Source organism: Protopterus annectens, chromosome 1.part0 (genome assembly GCF_019279795.1).
Source record: "Protopterus annectens isolate FY-2018-M chromosome 1.part0, PAN1.0, whole genome shotgun sequence".
NCBI classification, from domain to species: Eukaryota; Metazoa; Chordata; order Ceratodontiformes; family Protopteridae; genus Protopterus; species Protopterus annectens.
This window is the reverse complement of record NC_056725.1, coordinates 1508836427-1508854435: the sequence shown is the minus strand read 5'-3', so window position 1 is coordinate 1508854435 and position 18009 is coordinate 1508836427.

Sequence of the window (18009 nt, the reverse complement as noted above, 5' to 3'; positions counted from 1 at the left end):
AAGTTTGCAGATGACTGCAAACTAGGAGCCATAATCGAAACTCCTAATGATGTGGACATCCTACAAAAGGGCCTCACTGAGACAGATGCCTGGTGTCAAAGCCATGGCCAAGCTCAATGCCAAAAAGTGCACTGTCATCCCCTTTGGTAAAAACTCTGTACCCATGAACTACCACATAGGCAGTAGTAAACTTAACACTGAAAGTGTGATAAGAGACCTTGGGACACAGGTGGACAGTAGTCTCTCCTTTGATAATCACATCACCAAAGTAGTCAGGAAATCCTTCTACGTGGCACACCTCATCACAAAAGGTTTCTCATCCAGGAAAAAAGAGGTCATTGTTCCCCTCGACACGTCACTCATTAGACCCATTATAGAGTACAATGCCCCTTTGGTATGTACCTCACAAGACATCTACAACTGGAAAGGTCACAGAAATACCTCACAAAGAGGATTACTGGCCTAAAACAGATGCCTATGCAGACCGTCTCAAAAATCTCCAGCTTTACTCTGTCGCATATTGCCTACTCAGGCAATCTCTGCCTAACAAACAAAGCTATGTCAAACCCAGAGCTGTTGGTCATGTTCCACTTAAAGAAATCCCAATCCCTCTGAGCTACATGCTCTTGGGACCTAAACCTTGTCACCACAATAAACAGAACATGCCGGAGGGATAGATTCCTGTCCCAGAGACTCCCCATACTCTGGAACAAACTATCTATCTACATCAAACAAAGCTCCGCATTAGCACTCTTCAAGAAAAATCCTGATGATTGGATGGGAAATAGGAAATTCACCCTGGGGATCACTTCTGTGACTCTTCTCAACAGTGGCACAGGAAAATAATTTTCCTGGGTGGCGAAAGCCAGGGTACCTTTTTGGGTAAGCTTATATATGCACTAGGGCCAATAGCCTAGTACCTACCTATGAACCTATTCAAATTCTTTACCTACACAGATGTAATGTTCAAATCAGGCCCAGTCTACTGCTCTGTGTGTGTGTTGGTGGTACATTATGGTCATTGTATGATCTTTGGAATTGCTCTTTATTTCACTACCACTTTCAAGTAGCCCCCATGCATCTACCATCCTCCTTTTTCTCTGGCTACATGACATCCTTCCTGCAGAGGAGTGGAGGATGTCCTCATATCAAATATGCATACACACCATAAATCAGACTCCTTCCATGAGCTAAGGCAAGCCATCTCCAGACCACTGCATGTGTGATTCCTAATTTTGCCATGGTGTGGTGTAGATGTCCCATATGAACAGTGGCAGGATATAATGCAATCCAACAAATATACACATACACACAATAGTCTTACTATCTTCCATAATATAGATATATGAATTTATTTTACGTAGTATAATAATGGCTAGAATTTCATGTGTTATTAGCCATTAACCTAATAATGTCCTATGACCCTATGAACAGTTGACATGTCAATGTTGCTGTCATTGACATGTGATACATTGAGATGTGGATGTACAGTATGGCTACAAGAGGGTACTACAATCTGTGATGTGAGCTATTGTATTGATGGCCATTGGTGCTACTGCAGTACATGCTCCTTCTATAATAGCTGTAGTAAAACACCCCAAGAACATTTAACATAGTATGATACACTTGTATGTATATTGTTGGCATACTAGGAGGTGTTGCAGTGGACCAGATCAACCTTCTGCACAGTTCATATTCTGCCATCACAGTGACACTTTCAGTATGGCACAGGTGTGCATGTGTCTACATGCCATCATTAAATGCTCTGTGACAGACATCAATATAAATTCATATTGATTACATGGTCATGTCTTATATACATGTTGTTATGCTGTGATATACACAACCAGTGTATCACATGTTTTGATTTAATTGCAACCTTCTGGAATTTATTGTCAATGCAGTTGTATTGCTATACACAAGGATTATTGAGGTGGTCAGCAGCACCATTGTGTAACTATTAGCATTTGTGTCAGGAAATGTTCTGCATGAGCCATAAACAATTGAAGTCTAATGTATCCTGATATGGCATTAGGCCACTCAAACACAGCTTGCCCATGAAACATGGGTTCCTATCGTGAAACTGAATGTTAAGTACACTGAATACCAGAAGGCCGAACTTGGTAGTTCGAAAGATGAGAATGTTGAATCCGCGGAAACCTGAATTCTTTCCCAGGGAAAGAATGTGGTTGGCCGTTTTTGCGACTTCGACATTTTCGGACCTGGTCAAGGTAAGTGTATGAACGGGTAGTGGCAGACTTTAGGGTTAGGGTGTGGGTCAGGTAAGTGTGTGATAGTGATGGACTTTAGGGTTAGGGCACGGGTCAGGTAAGTGTGCGGTAGTGACAGACTTTAGGGTTAGGGCGCGGGTCAGGTAAGTGTACGGTAGTGATGGGCTTTAGGGTTAGGGCTGGGTTAAGAATAGTGCATAGATAGTGGTGTATGTTAAGTTAAGTGTAGGTTTTGAAGGTGTTTGCTGTGATTGTGTTATGTGTGTGTTTTTTGGAAAGTGTTTTTCCCTGGGAAAAAAATTACCTATTTTGAAGTTTTGATGTTATCTGAATTCGATCTTCCAAGTTCAAATTTATGGTGTTCGATATTTTGGAAGTTTGATTTCGTGATATAGACCCTGAAACACATATAGCAATATGCTGTGCAATTGATGTAAGTACATGACATTATTACAGTCGTATGACTATGTGCATAGTACCAGTATGTGGGATGTGATGACTGACCAAGGTTGTATTTGTAGGTCTTTCCACAAATCATTTATTCCAATAAATGTGAAATGTTAAGCAGAATACACACCTAAGCACAGATCTGTAGGAGGATGCCACCAGACATACCCAACTGGAGGAAATAGACAATCCGCTGACAGTTTGTCTCAAGCATCACCACCTTGTCACCACTGGCCATCAGCCAAATTATACATGCAAACATTACTCAGTTTTCATTATAAGGAGGGCAGCTCATCTGTGTGCTCTGTACTGCTATTGACAAAGAATCAATAGACCCTGACAACACCAGAGGTTGCCTGTAGTGTGACTAAAAACATAGACCTACCAGACACAGTTGGATCCATACTTCAATACAGTCTCCAGATGGACTATGTTCCTGTAGGAGGGTGTACATCAACATGCATCCTTCTGAATGGGGAGAACATCACCTGATGTATGCATGTATAGACCCATCTTGACTCTCCTCATCTGTGAGGTAGACCAACAAATCATCATGGACCTTTTCTAAAAGGACACAGGTAATATCCCAACTGTGTGCGAAACATATGTGTGATTTGTTCAGGCTACATCTATGTCTGTTACATTTGTTCGGTGTCCTCAAGAAGGTCAATAAGGGCATGCATGATGACAATACCATCATCCTGCACAATTTGACCTGGCCAAAACATTTAAAACAAATCCACACTGAGATATTACTGAGAAACTATCACAAGGTGCCATAAACACCTATATCACCAAGTGGGTAGACCACTGGATCACATATGTGACTGACAAATATGTTGAAGTGTGTGAAGTGACCTATATCTAGAGTTCACTGATCAGGGCCATACCTCAAGGGTCTGTGATAGGCTCTTTTCTGTTCTTTATTTAAGTCTCAGACATCAAGAATGACTTAAACATTCTTTGTCCATCCAGCTTAGTGGAGTACTACAGATTATGGGCAATCATTGAATCTAAGTGCGGTATTGGTATAATACAGACAATATTGTGAAGATAGAGGAAGGCTGCCAGCCTACCCAGATATAGTTCTGTAGATAATTATGTCATTTGTAAATATTAACATAAGCCACAGGCTTGTTCTCTTAAACTGGTAAAAATGTTGGTAAATGTTAAACTTCAAAAATGTAACAGCAGTGCCCTCTGCTGTAAGAAAGCTAAGTCAAGCATTTTATGACTGTCTTTGATCTTTAAAGCCGGCTCCGATATGCCTAGAGGGAGACATCCTGCCTATTGCTTTAAGACCAGAGTTTATGGCTAGAATTTGCATGTATAAATGTCCTTTATTGCTCTGGTTTCTGACCCAGTGTAAATAATGTAAATGTAGTTTCTGTTAGCCTGGGAACACCAGAGAAGTGTGAAGAATGATGTTGTGTGAAGCATCTCTGTATCATCAATTTAAAGAGAGAGGATCAGAGAGCTCAGAGAATTTTATCTTGAGGACATCCAACATCATCCTGCTCTGTATGTAAGTAGGATTTTAGAACTGTGTTTTCTCTTAGAAATAGCTAGGAATTGGGAAGATTAGACTAGGTGTTTTTCTGTGTTGATGTTAGAACTTGTCTATGGTATTATTTTAAGTATTTCACTTTGATTTCTGAACTCTTGACTAACACTGTGTAGTAAGAAGTATTGTCTTTTGTTTTTATTATTTATTATTAAATATTTTTAAACCTTTCTACTGTGACCGTTTTGTGTAGAGATAATTTAAGCTCTAAGAGTACATTGCATGTATATAATGATGCTGTACCAAGTCACTCCAAATAAGTTTTGACTGTTAGGTCACACTTACCATTTGGATAATAATATTGCACAGTAATAATTGGACACCCTTTTAAGGGCCTTTGAGTAGCTGATAAATATTAGTGGGTGGTGGCAGTGGTTTCTACCATATAGTCTGGGTAAAAGGGACACAGCTGGAGAACTTGTGCCAGCCTTCCCCAGGAGTGTATGTGTGGTTGTATATACTCTTATCTCAAAGTGTGTGTGTGTGTGTGTGTGTGTGTGTGTGTGTGTGTGTGTGTGTGTGTGTGTGTGTGTCAGCTACTTGGGCAGGGACATGAAGCACTGATTGGACAGAGAGGGTGCTGGAGGTTTTAGTTTGCCCAATAGTTTGAGATCTGGACCCTATAGCTGAGTCAGTGGGGGTCTTATTGGGGACCTGGAGAGAAAAAGAGAAACCAGCCCCAGACTGACTGTGATCTCTGTGTGCTCTTAAAGGAAATTGTACTTTACTGTGTGTGTATTTAGTATCCTTTCCCTATATGAATGCCCCTCACTGGTGTTATTGGTGAGGATTGAGGCTCCTTGATTGCTGGGCCAGGGCACGAACATCACAAATATCATTGTGATTGATGCCACAGCCATGAAGACACAGTAGATAAACAAAAATCATGGGGGATTAGTTACCTTATAAAAGCAAATACACAAGCAAATTATAATATAGACAGCACGCCCCTTTGAGCATTTTCGTAGGCAATCTAAACTATCCACTGCAGAATAGGAAACATATACCACCACTGGTGCACAAGCACAGAGATTCCTGGACTTTGTCAACACAAACACCCTGGAAAACTTAGTCAGAGTACTCAGTAGGGGGAATACCATCTTGGATCTTTTCCTTACGGATATGGGAGCATTGTGCAGAATACTTTTCAGATCTTCATCACTTCTTAAGTCTGACCATAAATCAGTCTCCTTTAAAATAAAATTGAAACCAGGGATCCCTTCCACACAAGGTGCCTTTAGAAATTTTGGTACTTTTCCGTTATCAGGGCAACAGTTCTAATGCGCTAGCATTTACACGCAATGATTGCACAGCTATTGTTTCTAAGCCTTCTGATATTGTTGAGAAGTGACCTATTTTACAGCAGCTGTTTTCAGAGGTCAGTTTGTTTTTTTCTTACTCAAGGGCCAAGACTTTCATATGTTTCTGCCTAACATCGATTGGTGTCATCTGGTTTGAAACGTAAGTAAACCCTTCATGTACAGATACATAGCATAGTTTCACCACTCGGCTTTTATGGATAACTTCATATAGATTTTTAAGCCAAGTGCAGACAGCAGTGATTTTTTCGAAGTCTGTACAAGTCTCAATGACTGACCACACTCAGGCATTTGTACTTTGTCAACATGTCAATATACAGCAAGTACTCGGTGTGCCTTTACTCATGGCTGACTTAAAACGTAAATCAAGCTTAAAGAAAGACAACTCTATGAACTTGTCCAAAAAGTAAACAGCCAATGTAAACCTCTCAAAACACAAAACAAGTACTACTACTTCTTTGGACTTGAATTTCATAAATTTCCACTCATTTACAATAGGAATGCCAAATCGAAACAGGGTAGTTTTGCCTCGGACCAAAACAATATCCTTCCACTTTGTGAGAACACATTCAATTACCACCGATATAATACATTACTTTCTCCTATTCCAACACATCTCACTTTACTTTATTTATCCTATTCCAGTTGCAGTTGTGTTTTCCCTGTGTGAACCACAAGACTCTTGCCCTAGTCGAAGACTGTAGCTGTTGGGTACTAGATTTTTTTGCTATGCACAGAAATAATCCATTGCTGTGTCTGTGTGTATAATGCTGTCCACACACACACACACACACACACACACACACACACACACACACACACACACACACACACACACACACACACACACACACACACACACACACACACACACACACACTGCGAGCACCTGCTATGATTCCAAGTGCTCATTACAACTGTTGCCCCGATAATGGAAAAGTACCGAAATTTCTTTAAGGCAAAGTACCTACCCCTAAGTGATACATTTGCAAGTCTCAAATCCCCAACAAACCCAATTAACTCCATTGAATACCCAAAAACATAAACTACTACACTCTACTGCATGTAAACAGCTGCATAGATGCAGCTGTACCCGATAGGAACAAGCACAGGGCAAACTCCAGAAACAAACCCACATGGTGGAACCATAATATCAACAATCTTTGCAATAAAAGGAAAATAATTTTAACCAAAAGTAAGAAGAGAAATTCCAAGAATATTATAGCCATTGTCACTGAAATAAACACACAAATCAGGAGCTTAATAAAATCCACCAAAGCCAATTTCAAGGCTAAAATAGCTACCCAAGCCAAAGACAATCACAAGGTCTTTTTCAGTTATGTCCATAATCTCAAAAGCACAGTGTAGCAGTGCACTGACTGAATTTAAATATTACCTACACTGAGGCTGAAAATGTAGTGAACCTACTGGCTGATAAATTTAGCTCTAAAATTACATCTCTCCCCTCTCCATCTGTAACTCAAGATATACATGAAACTGGCTTGCCTTCAACTATCACACAAGACCAAGTCTTAAAAGTCATATCAAAATCTAAAATGCTGCATTGATGGGTTCTGACAATATCCCCAGATGCATCTTAAATATCATGAAGCATGATTTTGTCACATCCCTAACAACACTTTCCAATCTCAGCTCCATACAGGTTTTGTACCAAGCAATTGGAGATCAGCTACACTCATTCCTCTGCCTCATATGAAAAGTCATAGAAAGACTTATCGTAAGTCAGGACATAAGGAACCTTCAAACACTGGACCTATCTCAGTTTGGATTCATCAAGGGCAGGTCATGTTTAATCAACCTGGTGGACTTTTTCGAAAAGGTCACCAAAGCAATGGATAAAGACAAAATGGTACACACTGCATACCTCAAACAGGCCAAAGCTTTTGACACAATTCCTCACTCAGGCATAGTAGAAAAAGAAAGTATGAATAAACTTACATGCCACCCACTGAATTGCCAAGTGGCAAATAGGATGCAGAAAATCAAAATAGGGGAAGTTACCTCCACTAAGAGACCATTTACCACTGGAGTCTTCAAGAGTTCTGTCCTGGGACCTTTTCTGATTGTCACCTGGCTTTCTGAAGTAGCTGCAAATACCAAAGGGCTCTGGCTAACTATGTTTGCAGATGACTGCAAGCCAGGAGCAGTCAATGAATCCCCAAATGACTTAGCCATCCTGGAGGAAGGTTTATCCTAAATACATAACTGGTGCCAAAATCATGGACTGAAACTAAATGTTAAAAATGCATTGTTGTATCCCTTGGGAAGTCATTATCCTGGGGCGGAGCTACCAAATTGAAAATATGCCCCTAAAAGTTAATGGAGTTGCTTGGGATTTGAGAACTTATGTGGACAGTAAAGTAACTTTTGGCCAACATGTGTCCATTTGTTTTAAGAAAGTCCTTCTATATTGCACAGCTTTGAAACAAAAGGATTGTGTCTAGATCTGGACATGTCATTGTCCCATGTACTCACTCTTCATTTGGCCAGTCATTGAGTTTATTAGCCCCTTTGGCATGTATCTGTACAGTCACATGAAAAAACTGGAATGCCCACAGATATATCTCACTAAAAATATACAAGGCTTAAATAATATGTCCTACATGGACTGACTCAAAGCCCTGTGTAATGCCCCACCATGGGACTAACCATCAAATAAATGGCCTCAACAGTCAACAAGCTCATTTTAGCAACAACAGGTGGATTAATGGACAGCACGACGATGTAAGGGAGATGACCTACTGGAATAGTCTCCCACTTTCAGGTACTGTTGATAAAACCTTTTTTAATGGAAGCCAGATTGTTTCATCCTCTACAAATGCTAATACTTGTGAAGGGAAAGTGAGGGGCAGTTCTCGGACTAATCATGAAATAAATGTTAATTTAAAAGACATTATGGACAGAGTTTTTACCTTTCAAGGTCGGGCGGGCAGGGGAATGTTACTAATGCATTTTCTGCACCACGTTACTTTCCTACCTTAAAAGAAATGGTATTTAACTTTGAAAAAAAGTTGTTAAAATTTAAAAGTTTACAAATTGAAAATGAATATTTGCGTGAATGTCTTAAACACAAAAGTGTTCGTCAGGGACTTAGGATGTATAAGTTTCCCTTTGGAATGAATTACACTCAGGAAACAGTTCAGGATTTTATTATTTTTTTGACAAGTGTGGGTTTGAATTGATGTTAAAAATGATTCACTATAATGAATCCCTTCTGGAAGCCCTGGGTAATTAAATGGATACACTGAGCCAGGCTATTACAAATGATTTATTATTTGAAGAGTATGAGTATTTGTATAACCAAGCCCTGTTAAGAGTAGACACAAAAAGTAACAACATTTTTTAAAAAAGTTGAAAAAATAGACAGGGACTTTAAAGAATATAAAGACAGTAGGGCATATAAGATTCCTGGTAGCAGACCTATTAACAAAGGAAGGCACCCTGATGGGTGGGCGGTAGGACAACACAGGCCACAATCATGGGAAACTGACCCTGGCCCTAACAGACAAGAAATTGGGAACACAATAGGGGAACTTGATTCCTTTTTAGAAGAAGTACAGGGTTTTCAGGAGGTGAAAAGGTTAGAATGACTAGCCAAAAAAACACAGGTGATGGTGGATTTGGGGCAACAGTCACACAACAAGCAGAGGTGGGACCACCACAACAAAGGGCCAACAATGATGAAATAATTAGGTTTCTCAATCAGGGGCTTATTGGTATTTATCAGAACTTTAAAATTTATAACTATGCGGTGTGGGGTTAACAAAAGACCATTTTGAGTTGTTGTTAAATGGATATAAGTTCGTGCCCACTGGGCCAGTTAATATAGCCGACTCACTTATTGAACTAAAGTTATTTTTGAGGAAGATTAACTTTAGTTTATATTTTAAAGTCAATGATAGTGAACAGTGAAACAGGTAACAATCAAAGTACACTTAAGAGGAATATTGTTTTTAACCCCCCTATACTCCTTAGTACAAGTTTTTGAGAAGGTGGTTACTAATGAGTTATATCAACAGTATGCTGAGAAAAAGAAAGGGTGGTGTAATTTAACAAAACAGGAGAAAGAAGTTTTGACCCAAATTAGACAGTGTAATGACTTAAGGGTGATGAAACCTGACAAGGGAGGGGGGACTGTTATTTTTAAAACAGAAGATTATAATCACAAAATGACCTCCGTCCTTTATAATACTGATACCTATTCCCCTGTTTCGAAAAATGAGATTATGAAAGCCTATCAAAGGTTGTACTTTTACTTAGAAGAATATTTTTTATTTTTTAGAAAATAGGATAGATGTGGACACCTACAATTTTTTACAACAGAAAAAGCCAGTGATACCGAATATTTTCGGTATACCAAAGGTTCATAAGAATGTTGACAAACCCCCTATTAGGCCTATTGTGACTAGTAGGGGGAGTAAGAATCATCCCTTGGCCATTCTTGTGGACAAATGGTGCAAAGAAATAGTGACCAAGACCCCCCATCTCCTGAAAGACTCTTGGGAATTTTTAAGAAAATTAAAACAGGATTTATGGAAGGAAGGGCTTATTTTCCTCACTATTGATGTAGTGGACTTCTTTACTAGTATTCCTAAAATTGAGGGGATGGAACTTTTTTATTATTCCATGCAACAATTTTCTTCCCTTTCAGAAGACAGGATTAAGCTTTTACTTGAGCTGATGGAACTCATTTTGGACAACAATTTTGTCAATTTTAAAGTGAATTTTACCAGCAAATCAGAGGAGTTGCGATGGGGGCAGCCTGTGCCCCCACCTATGCCAATATTGTCATGCTGGGATGGGAGGATGAATTTATTCTGAAGAGTTCCTTTGCCAAGCACCTACATCTTTTTGTGAGGTTTTTGGATGATATTTTTATTCAGTGGGTTAGTACAGTAGACCAAATTAGTGAGTTTATGAAACATTTGAATGGTTGCAGTGGCTACTTTTTTTACACATTCTTGGGACTTTCTGAATATTAATTACTTGGATGTTAAGATTTCCCAATGGCACAACAAATTAATTTCCAACCTTTATAGGAAAGAAACCTTTTATAATGCATACCTGCACTAAAGTAGCAACCATCCATACCATCAGAAGAAAGGACTGGTAAAGGGTCAGGCCATACGGGTGGCAAGAATTACCTCTGATATTAAAGAACCGGACCAGGAGTTTAACATACCAAAGAAAATGTTTATAGAAACAAAATATTCCCAGAAGATGGTGGATAGTATCTTTGAAGAAGTAAGGAAAGGTTGGGGTACCAAGTATCCACCCCTGTTAGGGATAGATTTTACTAATCAAAATAGGAACAAGGCCGGCAACAAATACAAAAAAGCCCTAGTATTGGAACACAGTGTTTATTCCCAAGAGATTAGGGAAGTTATAAAAAAGAAATGGAGTATTTTTAAGGTTAATAATTTAGTTTCCCATCAGGTTGGGCCTGAACCCCTTTTTGTAAGCAAAACTGGTAGGAACTTTAAAATATATCTTAGAACATGTTAAACAAACAGACAAAAATGTTGGTACTGGTACCACATTTTGTGGTAGTTGTGCATATTGCATGCACATTATGAAAGAGAAAACAATGTTTTTGGACATGTTTTGCATACTAAGGTTTCCTTTGTGAAATGGAATTGTAATACCAACAAACTAGTGTACATAGCTAAATGTGACAGTTGCTCACAATACTATGTTGGAAAGACAGAGCTTCGAAATCAAGAATTTATGAGCACCTTTATGAGATTGGGAAGAAAAAGGAAGTTAATGTATTGTACTGGCACTATGTTGTGTGTAGTAATTTTGTTAAGTTTAGTTTTCGTATACTGGAAAAAGTGCAGATTCATTTCAGGGGTGGTGATTAGCAAAGACATTTGTTAAAAAGAGAACTTGTCTGGCAGCTGCAAATAAATGCATCACCCCCCAGGTCTGAATGACCAAGTACCTCTCAAACCCATACTGAGTGAAAAAGCAGCTTTGTTAACATAAAATTTAAAGGACTTTAACATGATTTTTATGTATTTTTATTTATATTTCATAGTTTATTCTATTTTGATAAATGTTTTGCAAGTACTTGTGATTGGAATAGGTGCTTTGTACACCTTTAACACAGGGCATGTTTTTAATTACTAGCATTCTATGATTGGTTGATGAACTTCAGCTAGTTTATAAATAAGATGATGAATGTGAGTGTACTTTATCTGAAGAAGTCTCCATGAGAGATGAAAGCCCTTACGTGATGTGTTTTAATTAATAAAAATAATAGTGTTTTATTCACTTTGAAGTCCGGTTAATTTCTACATTTTTTACTGGTTTAATGCCCCACCACCCCTGGGCCAGTAATCAAGGAGCCTCAATCCTCAGCACTGCTACCTGTGGGGGATGTCACATATTTATTGGTCACAGTGGTGGGACCGAGGCTCCTTTTATTACTGGTCCAGTGGTGGGTCATCACACCCTGTCGCTATATTTGGTATCCTACAGACTGCTAAGAGGTAACCTGTGTCTACATAGAAGGCATCCTTGTGACAAAAAACTGATGGATTTATGCACATCAATGAGTCACATGGCATCAGAAGTACTCAGTCCAGGTATCTAAACCTCTTCTGCACATCAGCAAGATAGTTTGGAGAGACAAGCATATCTTGCAGAGGATACTGCTGCTCTGAAACAGAAACAGACCCCCCATCTACATAAAAAAATTCAGCACTGCCCATATTCAAGTGCAACTTGGATCAACAGATGGAAAACAGAGAATTAATCCCGGAAATCTCCCTGTACTACTTAGTTAGAACCAGGTAGCTCCTAAATGTTTTATCCCATGCATGGTTCCCCTCGAATTATCTATGGTATGATCCCAATTATTCTCATTAGGGGTAATATATAATTATGGACCATGGGATGGGTAAGACCAATCTATAACCAAATGGGATAGGCTAATGCAAGCGCAAAAAGGGAAAATGGCAAAGCTTGAAATGGCCCACAAGCCTAGTACTGAAGTATGAACCTATGAACCTATAAATCAAAGACAAACCTTCCTACGACACAAGGCTTGAATTTGAATTACAGAATATTTTCTCATCATCTTGTAGCTCTGCCTTTAGTCTCTGTTACTATTTCAATGCATTCCCACATGGCTCTTTTTCATACACATTGCTGTAGCAACATATTCTGTTTCTCATTTTTGCCTTTTTATTTCAATCACATATTGCTTTGTATCTATCTATTTCCTCAGTTAATTTGTTTAGTTTTGTACTATTAATTTGTCTTGCTCTACATATGTAGTTTATGATAAGGTTAGATCTTTCTCTTAAAAGCCTGACCCTTGTTTCTAATTTCTGATGGCAACAATTATTATCAATCTGATTAATAAATCACACAAATCCTCACGTTTCCAGACTTTTATTTTGTTCTTTGGCACAGCAACAGACAACAGCTATAGTGCTTATATTGTCTTATATGCTTGTAAAGAAAGACCAAATTCTTTCTAGGCTCACAATAATTGCTGAACTTTTTCCTAAGTCCTGCCATTTTGTCTTTCTCCTATTAAAGCTTCTTCCACAGCTTCATGTGCAATTGTGGTATATACATTTTCAGCTATTCCACTTGCAGTCATGAATAAATCAGATTGCTAGAACTAAAAGTTCCAATTTTCTACTAAATTTCACACAGGAAGACAATTCTTCATGCTTGCAGTTGAACAATTTTTCCTCTAAAATGTCTACTTTCCACAGTCAAAATGTATAAAGTATTAAAAACAAATGCCTTTTTTCATTGTTTTTTACTTCTGCTTGATTTTTCAGTTCTGGCACAGTGTGATGTTCATTTGTCAAGCTGGTGGGTCAACAATGCAGACACTATCAATGCTTTGCTGTCCTCCCTGAGGTCTTTGTTTATGCTTTTTTGCTCTCATGCCCATTGACCATCCATCAAGCCTCAACAAATGGACTTCAGCTAATTTTTCAGAGTCACTGGGGTGGGAGGCAGGGGGTGGAGGTGTGTCCTTCGGGCAGCTGTGAGGGTTTCTTGTGACCTTGCCTGTATCCCAACAGCGATGACATTTTCTGTTTTAACAGCATATCCCCTTCTCTAAGGCATGAGGACATTCAATCTGCACCACTGCAAGAGCCAGTATGCCTTTCTGTGCTAGTGCACATGGTCTGTGCATTAGATGGTGAAAGCTACAGCAATCAGCAGTATGGTAAGCTTCATGCATGTCCTTGGGTCATAGGTCTGCCTCCTTACTCTGAAGGACTCTGTAGTCTATGACCATCTCTCACCCACCCCCCCCAAAGACAGGCACACCCATCCTCTTTCCCAAGTCAGTCAACTTCCCAGATGGTAATAGAACTCAGGTTGCCTGGGCCATAGTTAGAGCTTTATCCCTTTATGTCTTTCAAACAGAGTTAACTCTATAGAAGGTATGTCATATTTCATGTAACTTTCAACACATAACCAGATCCAGTCTAAACAATAAAACTTATTGGTGCCAGCTTGGAATTTATGCATCTGTTTTGTTCCTTGTGAGTGAAGGTGCAGAGGGCATTAATTCTTGACCATCTCTGATTGGGTAGTGGGTATCTGAGTAGAATATTCCTGACTGGTCTGGTTGCTATTCAAGGCATCTACCAGGAAAAGGCTACAATTAGCCTACAGACCTCTGCATCATTTGGGACATGACTACTGATCACCAAAGAGACTGTGGCCTACTTCTCATCTTGGGATTAGTTATACTGTTTTACTTCTGGTGAGAAATGAATCAATGAGCCACTGTATCCCAGCAGTGTGAAGCACAGCAGGGATGCACTGCATCCCAGCAGTGTGAAGTTGTGGTGAGGCCAGCACTAGTAATGGCCAGGTGGTAGCCATTTACGTCAGCTCTCCACTATTCATCACCCTTGACAAAGCAAATTCTTTCATTTTCCTTTTCACTAAGTACTGCTTGATTCGCTATTGTCTAACCTAACTTCAGAATTTCTCCCTAAATACTGTATCCGTAAATTGTCAGGTTCTACATTAGTAGTTTCCCCTCAACTGTTTTGCAGTGCCCTGTACACCTACAGGTACCCTGAGTTGACATTTTCCTGTAAAAGCATCATTGAAATTTCACCAATACCTAGTTGCACAGAGGGCAACTAATTGGCAGTGATAGGCACTGCCCCCAGAGCTGCAAACCAGGTACTCCTGACTTTACTTTATATTCTCATTGCAACTGTCTAATCAATAAAAAAGGGCCTGTTTCCATGGATATGAACTTTTGCACTATCTCTTTTACCAGCTGGGTGAATATGGATATCATGAAGCAATCTAGAAATTGCATCATGTTTACTGACAAATGGCTAATTCCCAAACAAACTGATAAGTTGTGTGAGAGTTGTATATCCACAATGTTACTGGGGTCAAAGCTCTCTCATAAAAGCATTCCTAATGTCAATTATGTTGTCAGTAGTACACATGCTCCACCCATTACACACAATATGAAGAAGACACATGAACCTACATATGCTGAACTTACATGTACCCTTCCTAAACACCAAAGACATCCCAGATGAAGCTCACATAACAATTACCCTCAGCAGCCTTGAATACACTCATTTAAAACAACATCAACATCAGCACATACAGCCACATCTCATGGATCCTCTACTTTTATGCCCATAAGGCAAGCTACCACACAATCTGACATTCTGGTCATTGGAGACTCCAGTGTGAGACACACTGATGTCCTTCTCACCAGGGTGAGTAAGGAGAAAGTCACAGTCAGTTGTTTTATCAGGGGCCAGGATACACCACATTACATACGGAAACAAGTCATTGAACCACAAGTACCAGAATGACTCAGCGATAGTCCATGTGAGTGTAAATGACCTGAGACATACCAGCCTAGACTATATAAAGACAAACATCATGGAGCTCTTGGAATATGCATCCCAGACTGGTATGAGCCTAGCATTGAGCAGTAATCTACCTTCTTCATGGATGATGCCACAATATGAACAGAACTTGACTGACTTAATTAGCTTAGTTCTGGGTGTCATTTTAAGGAGGTGCAATATTTGTCAGCATTAAATAAGATGGTCAACAGACAATGCAGCTTTGCCAAGGATTGTCTGCACCTATCCTATCTAGGGTTTCAAATATTAGCTAAAACATTGTCCTCCCCAAACAGTGCCTTTTTAATGCAATGCCAAAATGAAAATACTTCTGATATAGCAAATCAAGTCGAAGAAAATCTAAAGGTGTTACTGCTCAATGCTAGGAGTCTAAACAATAAACTCTACTCCCTACAAGTTCTTCTTACCCTAGAGAATGCTGTCTTCTGTGCAGTCACTGAGATATGGTTTAAAGCTGCATCAAGCTCACTAGCAGTGCAATGCTATAATGCCTTCCACACATTTAGACCAGCTACTACACAGACAGAGACTAAGGGCTGAGATGTCTTCATTGTCTTCAAAAATAAATAAACCTCAAGGCTGGTCTAAAATGATGATGAACTTGAGCTTCTCCATGTTCAGATCACCATAGGAAAAATCTAATACCACTTCCTTGCTAGTTATAGTTCCCCTTCTATAATCCAGGAAACCCATGACACATATTTAAGCTTACTGGAAACACTCATCATCCAACCCAATATAATATTCATAGGCAATTTCTATTACCCCCCTAATAGGTGGGTATCATATACAACACCAAATGTGCAGGCCAGAGATTCCTGAATTTTAAACACAAACTCTAAGGACCAGATTGTCAATATGCTAACTAGGGACACAAACATACTGTATCTGGACCTTACTAATATGGAAGAGCACACACTTTGACAATACTTTGAGGATTTGGATGACCTTGAAGACACTGCTTTGAAGATAGATATGGATAAAGAGGCCACTTTGAGCTCCTTCCTATCCTGGTGACCTCCTCCTTTTAAGATGCTGTAAGGCTGAGGAGGAGTTTATAATGCCCTCTTGCATGCATCCATTTCCCCAAAAGTGCTTAAGCTGAGTTTATTGGGTAGAAGCCTGATGTGTCCTGTGTGTTCTTCCCTTGGCAGACAGCATTGAGGTCCCTTTCTATCATCCATGAAACCCATAATATGTATTTAAGCTTATTGGAAACACTCACCATTCAACCCAATATCATATTCAGCACTGACTTTAATTACCCCACTAGGGAACAGGTCTTCAATACTCTAAGGCCAAGAACACTGCATCAATGATCCCAGACAATATTCCCAACTGTCTTCTAAATAACATGAAATGTAACCTATCAGACTCTCTGGAATGACTGTTTAATTGTAATTTCCAAACAGGCTTCATACCTCACGAATGGAGAATAGCAACTGCCATGTCTACACAAAGGCCGCCCACCTTCAGACTCTGGAAGCTAGAGACCCATAAGTCTTACTAGTGTCATATTAAAAGGCATGGAAAGAATTATCATCAAAATAAGTAATAATGACCCTGGACCCAACCCAGTTTGGTTTCATCAAGGGCAGTTAATGCCTACTCAAGTTGGGGGACTTGTTTGAGAAGGTTACCAAACCAATGCACGAGGGCAAAACAGTTCACACTGCCTACCCTGACCTTGCCAAGACATGTGACATAATACCTCACTCAAGCATTACTGACAAACTCAACAGGTCTGGTATAAACCCTTATGTTACCTGGTGGATAGTCAGCTGGCTCACAGGCAGGACCCAGGAAGTTAAAATTAGGGAGTCCAGATCTACAAAGAGGCCAGTCACCAACAGAATCCCTCAGGGACTGGTCCTGGGACAGCTAATTTTTGGCATCTACTTTTGTGACATCAAAGCCAATGTCAAGGGCCTCTGGCTGATCAAATTTGCACATGATTACAAATTAGGAGCAGTCACAAAATCCCCCACTGACCCTAATGTTCTCCAGAAAGGGCTGACACAAGACAAATAACTGGTGTCAGAGCCATGAGCTAAAGCTAAATGCCAAGATATGCATAACAGTACTCTTTTGGAAGTCACTCACCCCTGGTAACTATCATATTGACAACACATCCCTAGGGGTTGACCCATAATTCAGGGACTTGGGAACACATGTAGAGAGTAATCTAGTCTTTGATCATCACGTGTCTACAGTAGTGAGGAAATTCGTCTATGTTGTGCAACTTATAAACAGAGGTATGGCATCTATGTCTGAGAAGGCCATTGTTCCACTGTATTCTGCATTCATTAGCCATATTATTGAGTACAGTGCCCCTTTTGGTATGTACCTAACCAGGCATATACAACAACTGGAGCATCGACAGAGGTTCCTCACTAAAAGAATACAGGGTGTAAGAAGAGTGCCTTATGCAGACTGCCTCAAAGCCCTATCCCTGTGTTCTTTCTCCTACAGGCTGTTGAGGGATGATCTATGCCTGACATACAAGGAATTGTTGGAACTCACCCTGATGGACC